The sequence below is a fragment of the Rattus norvegicus genome, chromosome Y (assembly GCF_036323735.1).
Source record: "Rattus norvegicus strain BN/NHsdMcwi chromosome Y, GRCr8, whole genome shotgun sequence".
Taxonomy (NCBI): Eukaryota; Metazoa; Chordata; class Mammalia; order Rodentia; family Muridae; genus Rattus; species Rattus norvegicus.
The window spans coordinates 38,970,429-38,984,158 of NC_086040.1; the positions used below are offsets into that span (position 1 = coordinate 38,970,429).

Sequence of the window (13,730 nt, forward strand, 5' to 3'; positions counted from 1 at the left end):
TCCTCTCTTAATCTAAGAAGTGCATGAAAATCCTCATAGAGCTTTCTACCACTCAGAGGGCAGTGCCATTGGCATTTGCAATAAGAGTGATACAGGTCTTTTAGCAATTGCCTCTGGGGTAGATCATTGCTTCTATCATTGCCCGAGGAAATGTAGAATGATTAGCGAGGACCACAACCCATTAAAAGCTTTTGGAAAAATAAAATTGTTTGTGAAGCTGGCTAAGATCTTTTCCCTACTGACTCTGATATAAAAAACAATGAATGGAACAATTTGTAGTTTGGAAAGGCTGGGATCTTTTAAGGTCAGGGATCAAGAACTATGGCAGCAGAGGCTAATGGTGTGACTGTCACAAATGCTGGACTGTTGATGACTGCTTTCTGAACCAGTTTTACCCTCAGCTTCCTGATAGGATTTAATAAGGTTTGCCAATCACAGATGTGCATTCTGATCATTTAAAGCAGATATAACATTTTTATACAGATGTTTAGATTTCTGTTTCTAAAAGATTCTTACAAGTATCCTTTTAAGGATAAATAATACAATACTTTACCATTTCTCTGTGAATTCAAATTGCTTACTTATGAAGTTACGTTGACCTTGGGAGCAATTTGTTTTCTTTAGGTGTACTATATAATGTTTGTTCTAATACAGTACTGGGTATCACTTTTTTCATCACTAAGCAAGAGAAGAAAACTAGAATATGATCACATTTGTAATACAATATTCAATAAATTAAAGGTCTGTAGGGAAAATACTGCCCGTTGCGAAACAGAGAAAACCTAGAAAATTGAACTGTATGTCACAGGAATAATCCTGGGAGTATAAATATTATCTAGAAGAATCACCTCCACTCCATCTTCCTAAATCTTTTCTACCCGTGACATGCCCCTGACTAACTTTCACCATTCAGAGCATGTAACCACTAATGAAGAAAAGAGAAGTATCTAACTTTATAGAGAGATGGAGTACGTAATTGTTTCCACTGTGACACAAGAGACTCTCCTGGAAAAGGCACTCTTGAAACTGGTCAATGTAAGGAAAGCTGTTCAGCATGTAGGCCATGGGCGTTCTAAGAGACATTATCATTAGGCCCTCTCTGAAAAATCTCTTGTAACCTAGAGAGCCCTAGCTACTTTTGTGAGGTCACAAGTGTTATCCTGATAGCATCTGCCTCTCAGATATTTCTTCAGTACCCCTAGAGCTTACAAATTGGCCTTTAATTCAGAATAAACAGACATTTTTGAAGGGAGAACAAAGAGGATGAAGAAATCAGAGATGTGCAAAGAAAGCTTCCCTTCTGTTTTGGTATCAAAAAGGAAGAGTTACCTGGTCCATTTGAGAGCTCAGTGAGTCCGGGGTAGGTGTTTAGTGGGTTCCCTGAAGAGACAGCCTTCATCTCAGCTTTCCACATATGGGAATGAGGACATGGGAGCCTCTCAAAATCATCTGGACTTACCTGTTCTTATGGTTCCTGGAAGTCAGAGAGTTTATATCATTCATTTCTTTATTCCAAAAGCCAAGGGATGGAAAGGGCACAGTTGTTTTCCTGACAGTGCATGGCCTTTATTCTTTTTGACAAGAAGAAAAGGGACTTAAAGAACACGGGAAGGACAAGTTTTATAACCCTAGCTCTGTGTAAACTCCTCCATGCTTTAGATTCCTATAGTGCAGTTTGTGCCTGACCCTGATATCTGGGATAGAGAAGAGCTTCTATTTTAAACATCATCATCTCAGTCCTTCAACTATTATTTCTATGACTGTCATTACCTGATAGTGACTCATTAGATTTCTGAGTCAATAGCTGTAACTAGCTGGTAGTTTTCTTTTCTTTTATTTCTTATATATTTTATTTTTTACAAATTTTATTTCTTTTTTTTAAATGTATATTTATATATTTATATTTAAAATACTGTTTCCTTTTAGAATTTCCTCCCGTACGATCCCTAACAGGTCCCTCTCCACTTCTTCTATAAACCATCCCATTACTGTCCCTTCACATTCCCTTTAAATGCAAGTCAAACCAAGGGAGGACCAAGGGCTTAACCTTCCTTTGGTGCCCAACAAGGCCATCCTCTACTACAAATGCAGTTGGAGCCTTAGGTCTTTCCATTTTCCACCTTTGAATATTGGTCTCGTACCAGAAAGATCTGGTTCATTGGCATTTTTGTTCTTAAGGGTTGAAAGCCTTTTCAGCTCTTATTATCCTTTCTCAGAATCTACCAACTGGAACTCCATTTCCAGTTTACTGGTTTGCCATTGACATTCACATTTGTATTTGACATGCTCTAGCTTTGTATCTCAGGAAATATCTATATCTGTTTCCTGGCAGAATGCATTTCTTAGCTTCATCAATGTTATCCAGTTTTGGTGGTTGAATATATATATATATATATATATATATATACACTTTAGGTGCTTCCTACACCTATTAGGTTAGGTGGAATGATTACATGGATTCTGCACAACTAGGTCAAGAATGTAGAGTTTGCAAATGAGTATATCAAAGAGACTCCCTCCTGTACTTATGAAGGTATTGAGTTGAGGTTTCACTGTTCCTCAAGTCTTTCTTCCCCCTGCCCATGCTCCTGTTTCTTATATATGACATTAAGGAAGAATCATGGCAACACATCTAAAACCTTCAAGTCTGGCCATGGGAACACAGGAAGTAGATAGTGTAGTACAGATATCAAATGTGAATAGAGAAAAGAATTGTATACTCCCTGTGGTCCTTTGCTTTATTGATGTTGGTAATTTTTGAATAACATAAGGATTTGGGAATTTATAATTGAAGTAGGTACACCATATTTACACTGTTATTCTCAGTCTATAGATGGGCCCACTTTGTTTCCAAAATCATAGCAGAGAATGGAATTTGAAAACAGAATTTTTGAGTACATATTCAGGAATATTTATAATGTCCCCTATGAAGGAATGTACAATAGGAAAGTGAAATATAATATTCATTCAACGAAAGGTGTGTAGGTAAAGTACTGGCCTTTATAAAATTAAGAAAACCTAGAAAATTGAACTGTATGTCACAGGAATTGACCTGGGAATAAAAATATTATCCAGAAGAATCTCCTCCACTCCAAGTTCCTAAATAATTTCTATCCATGCCATGCCCCTGACTCATTTTCTCCATTCAGAAGTCACTAGCTTTAGAGAGATGGAGAACGAAAGTTTCCACTGTGTCACAGGAGACATACCTAAATTGGCACCTTCAAAACTGGTTAATGTAAGGAAAGCTGTTTAGAGTCAGGCCATGGCAGTTCTCAGTGACAATATCATTAGGCTCTCCCTGAAAAATCTCTTGTATCCTTGAGAGCACTAGCTTCTTCTGTGATGTAATAAGTGTTGTCCTGACTGCAAATGCCTCTCAGATATTACTTCAGTACCTATAGGTTTTACTAATTGGCCTCAAATTCAGGGGAAACAGTCATTAGGGAGGGAGAACAAAGACGATGAAGAAATCAGAGATGGGGAGAACGAAGCTGGTCTTCTGTCTTGGTATAAAAGAAGGAAGAAATACATCATCCCTGAGAAATCTCACTGAAGCCTTGGTAGGAGTGGAATATGTAAGTTGAAGAGATAGAATTGATCTGATCCTTCCACACATGGGATCAGGAGCTGGGAGCCTCTCAGAAGAATCTGGACTTCCCTGCTTCTAATGGTTCCTGGAAGTCAGAGAGTTTATATCATTAATTTCTTTCTCCCAAAAGCCAGGTGTTTGGAAGGACACTGTTCTTTTCCTTAGAGCTCATGGATTTTTGTTCTTATTGCCCAGAAGAAAATGGTTCTAAGGAAGAAGTGAAAAATAAGTATACTTTCCTCAGCTCAGAGTAAACTCCTCAATTATTTGGATACTTATAGAGCAGTAAGTGTCTGATACTGGTATTTGGGAGAGAGAAGTGCTCCAAATTTGATCTTCATCATCTCAATCTTTCCACTAGTATTATTCTGACTATAAATCCCTGACAGGAACCCTTTGGATTACTGACTCAATAGGTCTGATTAGCTGCTAATTATCTTTTGTTTTTTTTTCCTTTTTTTAGCAAATTTTATACCTTTTTTTTTTTTTTGGTTCTTTTTTTCGGAGCTGGGGACCGAACCCAGGGCCTTGCGCTTCCTAGGTAAGCGCACTACCACTGAGCTAAATCCCCAGCCCCGTATATACCTTTTTTAATTGGATATTTCTATATTTACATTTCAAATGTTATTTCCTTTCCCAGTTTCCTGTCCTTAATATTCCTAGCTGGTCCCCTTATCCTTATCTATAACCTTTACTGTGCTTTGACATTCCCTTTAACTAGGGAGAACCAAGGGCTTCTCCTTCCATTGATGATCAACATCGCCATACTATGCCACATATGTAGTTGGAGCCACAGGTCTGTACATAAACAGTCATGGAATATTGGTTTAATACCAGAAAGCCCTGGTTAATTGAACTTGTTGTTCTTATGTGGGTTGAAAGCCTATTCAGCTCTTGTAATCCTTTCTCAACATCTACAAACAAGGGGTCTGTATTCAGTTCTCTGGTTTGCCACTAGCAATCACTTCTGTATTTGACATGCTCTAGCTGTGTCTCTCATGAAAGATCTAAAACCATTTATTGGCAGAATGCAATTTTATCTTCATCAATCTTATCTAGTTTTTGTGCCATATATATATATATATATATATATATATATATATATATATATATATATATATATATGTATGTATGTATATGTATATATATATACACACACATATATATACATACATACATACATACATATATGAATACATACATATATATATATAAGTGAATACATACACACACATATATACATATATATACATATATACATATATACATATATATACATTTTTATATATATATATATATATATATATATATATATATATATACAATTTTGGTGGATCCTACAACTAGGAATTTTGGTTTAATATTTGGATGGATTCTGCATAACAAGGTGAAGACTATAGGATCCACAAGTGACAATTGCAAATAGACTCCCTCCTGTTTTTTATAACCTATTGAATTTGAGGTTTCATTGGACCACAAGCCATTCCTATCACTGCCCATCACTCAGAAACTGATGTGTGGCCTGAAGAAAGAATCATGGTAAAACATCCAAAACCCTCAAGCCTATCCCTGGGAACACAAGAAGGTAGATATTAGAGGACTGATATCTAATAGAACTTCAGAACCACATTCTATACTCCATGTTGTCCTTTGCTTTACTGATGTCTTGTAATTAATGGATAAAATATGGATTTGGGAGTTGATCATTAGAAGTAGGTACACAATATTTCCACTCTTATATTCACTCTATAGCTGAGCCACGTTTGATATCAAATTCATTGCAAAAAATGGAATTGGAAAAATGAAATTTTGAGTACACATGCAGGAACATATATAATGTCCCCTGTAAATGAATTTACAATCAGAAAATATAAAACAATATTCACTCAATTAAAGTTCTGTAGGGAAAATACTGGCCCCAGCGAAACAGGGAAAACCTAGGGAATTGAACTTTATGTCACAGGATTTGACCGGAGAATAAAATTAATCTCGAGAAGAATATCTTTCCTTCTGTGTTCCTAGATCTTTTCTACCCATGACAAGCCCCTGACTAACTTTCTTCATTCAGAGCATGTAATCACTAATAAAGCAGAGAGAAGGCTCTAGCTGTACAGAGATGTGGCATGTAAATGTTTCTACTGTGTCTCAGGAGACACTACTGGAAAGTGCACAACCAAATCTGGTCAATGCAAGGAAGCTCTTGAGCAGGTAGGCTATGGCAGTTCCATCATCATTAGGCCCTCCTTGAAAATTCAATTGTGTCCTGGAGAGCCGTAGCTTCTTCTGTGATATCACAAGTTTTGTTTTGACAGCAACTACCTCCTTCCATATGTCTATGGTTTAGTAATTGGCATCTAATTCAGAGTAAAGAGCGATTTGGGAGAGAGAACAAATAGGAAGAAGGGATCAGAGATGGGGATGAGGAAGCTGGCCTCTTGTCTTGGTATAAAAGTAAAGAAGAAATAAGTGGTTTTTGGAAAACACCCTGCGCAGATGGCTTTAGTTCTTTTGTTCTTCTATGGGTTAACCGAGCTCTTGGAGAAGTTGGTGAACATCCTAAAGACCTTTTGGCAGATGGTAAAGTTTCTAGACACCCCTTTTTGTATTTCAATGATCCTAGGGATTGTATGACTAAAGGTAATTGTTTTCTAGGACAAGTGCTAGAGCAAGATAGATTTTTAGGTGCTTTAAAAGACATGGAATTTTTCTGATATACTTGGACTAATGGCAAAAGGTCTAAATGATTTTTTTTCGATGTGGACTTTCCCTCAGACCTTTGGTAATATAAAAAAAAAGGTTTTATATGTTTGAAGTCTAATTTGCACAATGACAAACCACTTTGAGCATGGAGAACACTTTCTGGAGCCCTAGAGAGGGGTGAAGAAATTCTCTTAAACCCTAGGGTAGACGGTGAACATGCCTTTTTTGTAGAAGGAGGAGTTACTTGAGCATGTTGGGACAATATGGAATGTCCAGCAAGTCCTTTCAAGGAATGGCATCTTTGCAAACTTCCTTCATATTTTTTGGAAATTCCATGGCCCTTTGGACAGATGGAGAAGGTTAGGACTCACCTGAGGAGAAGATGTAGCTTTTGCTGTCTCTTTGGCTGCAGAAGATGGCACAAGATCCCTTTTGGCAGAAGGGGGATGTTTGAAACTATCTTCTTTAGAGGAAATTTCTCAAGACTACATCAGAAGGATCAAATCTTAACCTTTTTTTTTATGGAAACTGGATGCCTGTGGTCCACTTTGGTAGAGGGAGAATGTCGCCTCTTTATCCCCAGAGTGGACATGTTAAATAAATCTACTTAGGTATATGGGGATAGTTCTAAAACATGCTGTTCAGATGCAGTAGATCCTAAGACATCCTTCTCAGATGAGGAAGGTCTTAATGTACCGTGTATACGTGTAGAATCCTTACTGTGATATCAGAATGGAGGGTATGTATTAGAGCTACCTCTGAAAATGTGACCTCTCCCTGAGCATCATAGACATATTCTAGATATTGTTTTGTAACTGTGGAAGTTCCAAGAGAAATTTCTTCTGCTGGAGAAGTGGAAACCGACTTTCCTATAGAAGTGTCAGGTTCTCTAGCCTGCTTGAGAGGCAAAACAGGCTCTAAAGCCCCTTCAGAAGATGAGGTAAAATCCAGAGCTTTTGAGGTATTTGGCAGATGTTCTGGGTCTGCCTGTGGGTATAAAGAAGGAATGGCAATCTTTTCTGAATATTTGGAAGAGTATGTAGCATCTTCTGTAGTTGGGGAAGATGGCTGATTTTGAGGAGATAAGGAAGTTCCTATAGCCTACTGTGGAATTTGTGGAGGTCGTATTCATTCTTTTACACTAATGGAATACAAGGAATCCCTTTCCTCAGTTGTCGAGGATGCTACAGACTCTGGTGTTCGCATTTCATGGTTCACATATGGTTGGGTCCATAACCTTCTCTACAGATGGAATCTGTCCTAGAATATCTTTTGTATATGTGTCACATCCACAAGACATTTCTAAAGATGTGGCTATGGGTAGACCTCCTTTTGTAGAAGTTTCTTGTCCCACAGTCTCTTTATGAGATAGAGTAATACTCAGAGAATACTGCTCAGTTTTGGGAAGTTCTAGCATCTCTGATGTATATGTGGAAAATTTGGGAGCCTCTGCTTTCAGTACAGAACGACTTAGAGTCCCCTGAGGAGGTAGGGGATATTTTATCTTCTCTGCACATTGTATAAATATGGAGTCTGCATGGCTCATTGACAGTGTGTTTTGATAAACTTGGCTTTTTTGGGCCTAATGGGATGTCAGGAGGGTCCCTTCAGTGGTAGAGGATATTTGAATAATTCTCTATTATATAGGGACATTTGAAGTACTGGGGGATATGGTGAGGCTGCTAGAACATATTTTTTATGTGCAGAAGGCACAGGAGTTCCATCGGTGGATTCAGAAATTTCTACCACATCTTGCGTGGGTGTGGAACTCTCAAGAGCCCCTTCTGAAACTGTCAATGGTCCTTGATCTAATGGTGTACATGCAGAAAATTTTGTCTCTTCTTGGGCTGGTATGTGTGTTATGAGGTTCACTTGGGTATTTGTAACTGTATTTTGTACGCCTTGGATCATAAGTGATGATTTAAGCGCATTTTTAATAGTGGAGGACTTTGAATGTCCTCTTGGCTTAACAGGGTAGTTCTGCAATCCGCTTTGTCAGCAGAATCAGGTTTCAAACTCATTTTACCCGAAGCAGATTTCATAAGCACGTTGGTGGAGATAGGGCACATCTTTGACTGTCTTTGTGAATGGACAGAGCTCTCTGCCCTGCTTTGGCAGCTGGCAAAGGTATTAAAGTCTCTTCTGGAGAAGGGGCAGGACTTATTCCACTTGTGGAATATGAGAAATCACTGAGATTACCTTTAAGAGAAGAAGATTTCCAGCCCTTTTTTTTTTTCTGATTGGGCCTGTTGTACCTCCCCTTAACCAGAGGTGTCTTCTCCAACAAAATTTGGAGGAGAACTGGAAAGACTGAGGACTTGTAAGATAGGGAGTGAACATTTGAAATCCTTTGGAAAGTCTGTGGGACAAGAGCTGAACACCCAGAAGAGTGTGCAATACTGAGACCTCAGCGAGGAGACCCTGCTACTTCTTCCCACATGTGCTCAGATCCCTAGCCCAAGAGGAAACTGCATAGTGCCACTGGACACATGAATATAGGAGCAGTCAATCTGCAGGAGCCCTGCAGTCCAAACTGCAGCTGAATCTGAACTTGTCCAAACAGTATTCTACATCCAAATGTCATGAGGGGTGGGGAAGTATTACACTGTCAGAGGGGCAGAAACCCATGAGAACTCTGCTCAAATTCCTGACTCAAGAAAAAAACACCTAGCTCCATCTGGACCTCCTGTGCATAGGAACCTAGGAGCAGTAGGGTCAAGACACTTCTGGTTGCAGCCCTTATGGAAAGCTGAAAGTGAGCCCAACAAGTGAGTTCAGGCTTGAGAGAAGAGGTGATTCCAACTTTTCTGCTTGAAGCGAGCTCACTGGTTGACTCAGGACATGCAAAGGCAGAACTCCTCTGGGATCAGGCATTTCCAGTTTCTAGCTGGCTCCTGAACCTTGCTGATTCCAGCACAAAGCTCCCTTCTCCTAGAAACTGTGGGAGAGAGAGCTGATCACCCAGGAGTGTGGGCAATACTGAGCATACAATGCACACAGACTACCACTTCTGCCCACAATTGCCCACATCTCTGGCCCAAGACAAAATTGCATAGTGACTCTGGAATAGAGGAGGAGTAAATGTACTGGAGCACCATGTTCCAGACTGTGCCTGGATCGGAACTGATCTTGTCAAACAGCTCCCTGTACCCAAATCATGATGGTGGGGTAACTAGAGCCTCAGAGAAGCAGACACTCCTGGGAAATCAGAGGAGACTACTCTCTGCCCAGATTCCTGACTCAAGAGGAAAACACCTTGTACCATCTGTGCCCCCTCCCCCCACAGAGGGACTTAGGAGAAGTATGGGAAGTTCCTTCTGGTTCCCGCCCACAGGGACAGCTGAAAGTAAGTGGACAGGAGCAACTACGTGCCTGAGAGCAGAATACTCTGTTCCCTTAACTGGGTAAAAGAAAACAGGTAAACAGGTCTACAGCAGCCCTGACACACGAGCCTACAGGACGGTCAAGCCACTGTCAGAAAGAGCAAGACAAGCTAATTCCAGAGACCACCTGATGGCCACAAGAAAGCACAGGAACACAAACAACAGAAACCAAGACTACTTGGGCTCAACAGAACCCAATTCTCCCATCAAAACAAACACTGGATATCTAAACACACCAGAAAAGGAAGATCTAAATTTAATTTCACATTTATCATGACGATGGAGGATGTTAAGAATAATAACTCCCTTAAGAAAATGCAGGACAATAGAAAAAACTGAAGTAAACAAATATAATGCAAGAAAGAGGGAACACAAAACTACCTTAAAGAACTACTTGAAAAACAGCATAACAGGAGAAGGAAATAAACAAAACCACCCAGGAGTTAAAAATGGAAATAGAAACAATAAAGTAAGCACAAGGAAGATAACCCTGGAAATGGAAAACCTAGGACAGAGACCAGGAGTCATAGAAGTGAGAATCACCAACAGGATAAAAGACATAGAAGACATAATCTAAGGAGCAGAAGAATCACACAACTGTCAAACATAATGTAAAACAGAAAAGACCTAGCTCAAAACATAAAGGATATCCAGGACACAATGAGAAGATCAAACCTAGTCTTAACAGGTATAGAAGAAAGTGAAGACTGTCAACATCAAGGGACAGTAATATCTTCAACAAAATTATAGAGTAAAACTTCCCTAATCTAAAGAAAGAGATGCCCATAAACATACACAAAGCCTACAGAACTCCAAATAGATTGGACCAGAAAAGGATATCCTCCCATCACATAATAGTCAAAACACCAAATGCACAAAACAAATAAAAATGTTAAAAACTGTAAGGAAAAAGGTCAAGTAATATATAAAGACAAAGCTATCATAATTAAATCAGAATTCTTTCCAGATACTATGAAAGTCAGAAGATCATAGACAGATGTCATACAGACACTAAGAGAATAAAAACACCATCCCAGGGTACTGTATCCATCAAAACTCTCAATTAACAAAGACGGAGAATCCAAGATATCCCATGACAAAACGAAATTTACACAATACCTTTCTACATATCTAGTCTTACAAAGGACACTAACTGGCAAGACCGAACACAAGGATTCAAGTAAAACCATAGATAAAGCAAGAAATTAATCTTTTCACAACAACACATAGAGAAGAGAAGCACACAAACATAAACTAACCTCCAATTATGAAAATAACAGAATGTGACCATCACTATTCCTTAATATCTCCAACATCAATAGACTCATTCCTCACTAAAAATACACAGATTGACACACAATATGTAATGAGGACCCAGCATTTTGCACTACAGGAAACACACTTCAGAGACAAAGACAGACACTACCTCAGAGTAAAAGGCTGGAAAACAATTTTCCAAGCAAATGGTCTGAAGAATATATAAAATCGACTTTCAACCAAAAGTCATCAAAAAGCATAAGGAAGGACACTTCATATTCGTCAAGGGAAAAATCCACCAAGATGAACTCAAAATCATAAATGTCTATGCTCCAATTACAAGGGCTCCTACATATACATAAGAAACCTTACTAAAGATCAAAGCACATATTGCACCGCAAAAAAATAATAGTATAAGATTACAACACCCCATTCTCATCACTGGACAGATCACAGAATCAGAAATTAAACAGAGATATAGACAGACTAGCAGAAGGTATAAACCAAATGGACTTAACAGATATTTACAGAACATTCTATCCTAAAACAGAAAGATAAACCTTCTTCTCACAGCCTCCTGGCACTTTCTCCAACATTAATCATATAATCAGTCAAAAAGCAGGCCTCAAAGCATACAGAAAGATAGAAATAATCCAACGCATCCTATCAGACCACCATGGGCTAAGGCTGTTCTTCAATAAAAATTAGGAAAGAACGCCCACATATACATGGAAGTTGAACAATTTTTTTACTCAATGATAACTTGGTCAAGGAAGAAATAAAGGAAGAAATTAAAGACTTCTTAGAATTCACTGAAAATGAAGGTACAACACACCCAAACTCTTGGAACACAATGAAAGCTGTGCTAAGAGGAAAACTCATAGCTCTGAGTGCCTGCAGAAAGAAACAGGAGAGAGCATACATCAGCAGCTTGACAGCACACCTAAAAGCTCTAGAACAAAAAGAAGCAAATACATGCAGGAGTAGTAGAAGGCAGAAAATAATCAAATTCAGGGCTGTAATCAACCAAGTAGAAAAAAAGGGACCATACAAAGAATCAACAGAACCAATACCTGATTCTCTGAAAAAATCAACAGGATATATTAACCCAAAGCTAGACTAAGCAGAGGATACAGAGAGTGTGTCCAAATTAACAAAATCAAATATTAAAAAGGGAGACAGAACAGCAGAATCAGAGGAAATTAAAAAAAAAAAATTGCTGTACTACAAAAGCCTAGGTTCAAAAAACTTGAAAATCTGGAAAAAAAAAGACAATTTTCCAGACAAATACAAGATACCAAACCTAAATCAGGAAAAGATAAACCATTTAAACAACCCATAACTCCCAAAGGAATACAAGCAATCATCAAAACTCTCCCACCCAAAAAGAGTCCAGGATTAGATGGGTTTAGTGCAGAAATCCATCCAAAATTCATTGAAAAATTCATAACAATACTGTCCAAACTATTCCATAAAATTGAAACAGATGGAGTACTACCAAATTGCTTTCATGAAGTCACAATTACTCTTATAACTAAAACAAAGAAAGACTCAACAAAGAAAGATAACTCAGACCAATTTCTCTTATCAATATCAACACAAAAATACTCAATGAGATTCTTGCAAACCTATTCATACAACACAGTAAACAATCATCTACTATGTTTAAGTAGGATTCATCCCAGGCTTGCAGGGATACTTTAATATACAGAAAACAAACAACATAATTCACTATATAAACTCCGAGATAAAAACCACATGATCCTTTCATTAGATGCTGAGAAAGATTTTGACAAAATTCAACATCACTTCATGAAAAAAGTCCTGGAAAGCACAGGAATTTAAGGCCCACACCTAAACATATACAGCAAATCCGTAACTAACATTAAACTAAGTGGAGAGAAACTTAAAGCAATCACACTGAAATCAGGGACTGAACAAGGGTGCCCACTCTCTCACAACTTATTCAATATAGTTCTAGACATCTTAGTCAGAGCAAGCAGACACTGAAGGAGGTCAAAGGGATATAGATTGGAAAAGAAGAAGTTAAAATAGCACTGTTTGTAGTTGATATGATTGTATACTTAGTGACCTCAAACATTCCACAAGAGAATTACTAAGCCTGATAAACATTTCAGCAAAGTGGCTGAGTATAAAAATAACTCTGCACAAAGCTAAACAAGCAGAGAAAGAAAGTAGAGATATGACACCGTTCACAATAGCCCCAAATAATATAAAATGTCTTGGGGTGACATTATCCAAGTAAGTAAAAAATATGAGCATATGAGCAGAACCTCAAGTCTCTGAAGAAAGTGAAGGAGATTTCAGAAGATGGAAAGATCTCCCATGTTCATGGACTGGCAGGATTAATATAGTAAAAATGGCCATTATATTAAACGCAACCTACATATTCATTCCAATCCCCATCAAAATTCCAATCCAATTCGTCAAAGATTTAGACAGAACATTCATTAATTCATCTGTAATAAAAAAAAAACACAGAATAGCTAAAACTGTCCTCAACAATAAAAGGACTTCCTTTTATTTAGGGAATCACTATCCCTAAACTCAAGCAGTATTACAGGGCAACAGTGATAAAAAAAAAAAAAAAAAAAAAAAACTGTATGGCGTTGTGACACAGGCAGGCAAATAAACCAGTCGAATAGAACTGAAGACCCAGAAATGAACCCCTACAACCATGGTCACTTAATTTTTGAGAAAGAAGTCAAAACCATCCAATGGAAAAAAAGACAGCATTTTCAGCATGTGGTGCTGGTTCAACTGTGGGTCAGTATGTA

General features: G+C 38.2%; 1 long non-coding RNA gene across 1 annotated transcript in view; it reads left to right on the forward strand.

The window, feature by feature from the left end:
* The first annotated feature begins 3,239 nt into the window (after window positions 1-3,239).
* Window positions 3,240-13,730, forward strand: part of LOC134484506 (uncharacterized) — a 35,266-nt gene continuing 24,775 nt past the window's right edge. Inside the window, exon 1 of the long non-coding RNA XR_010061963.1 lies at window positions 3,240-3,578. This is a non-coding gene — a long non-coding RNA (uncharacterized LOC134484506). The remainder of the gene's footprint in view (window positions 3,579-13,730) is intronic.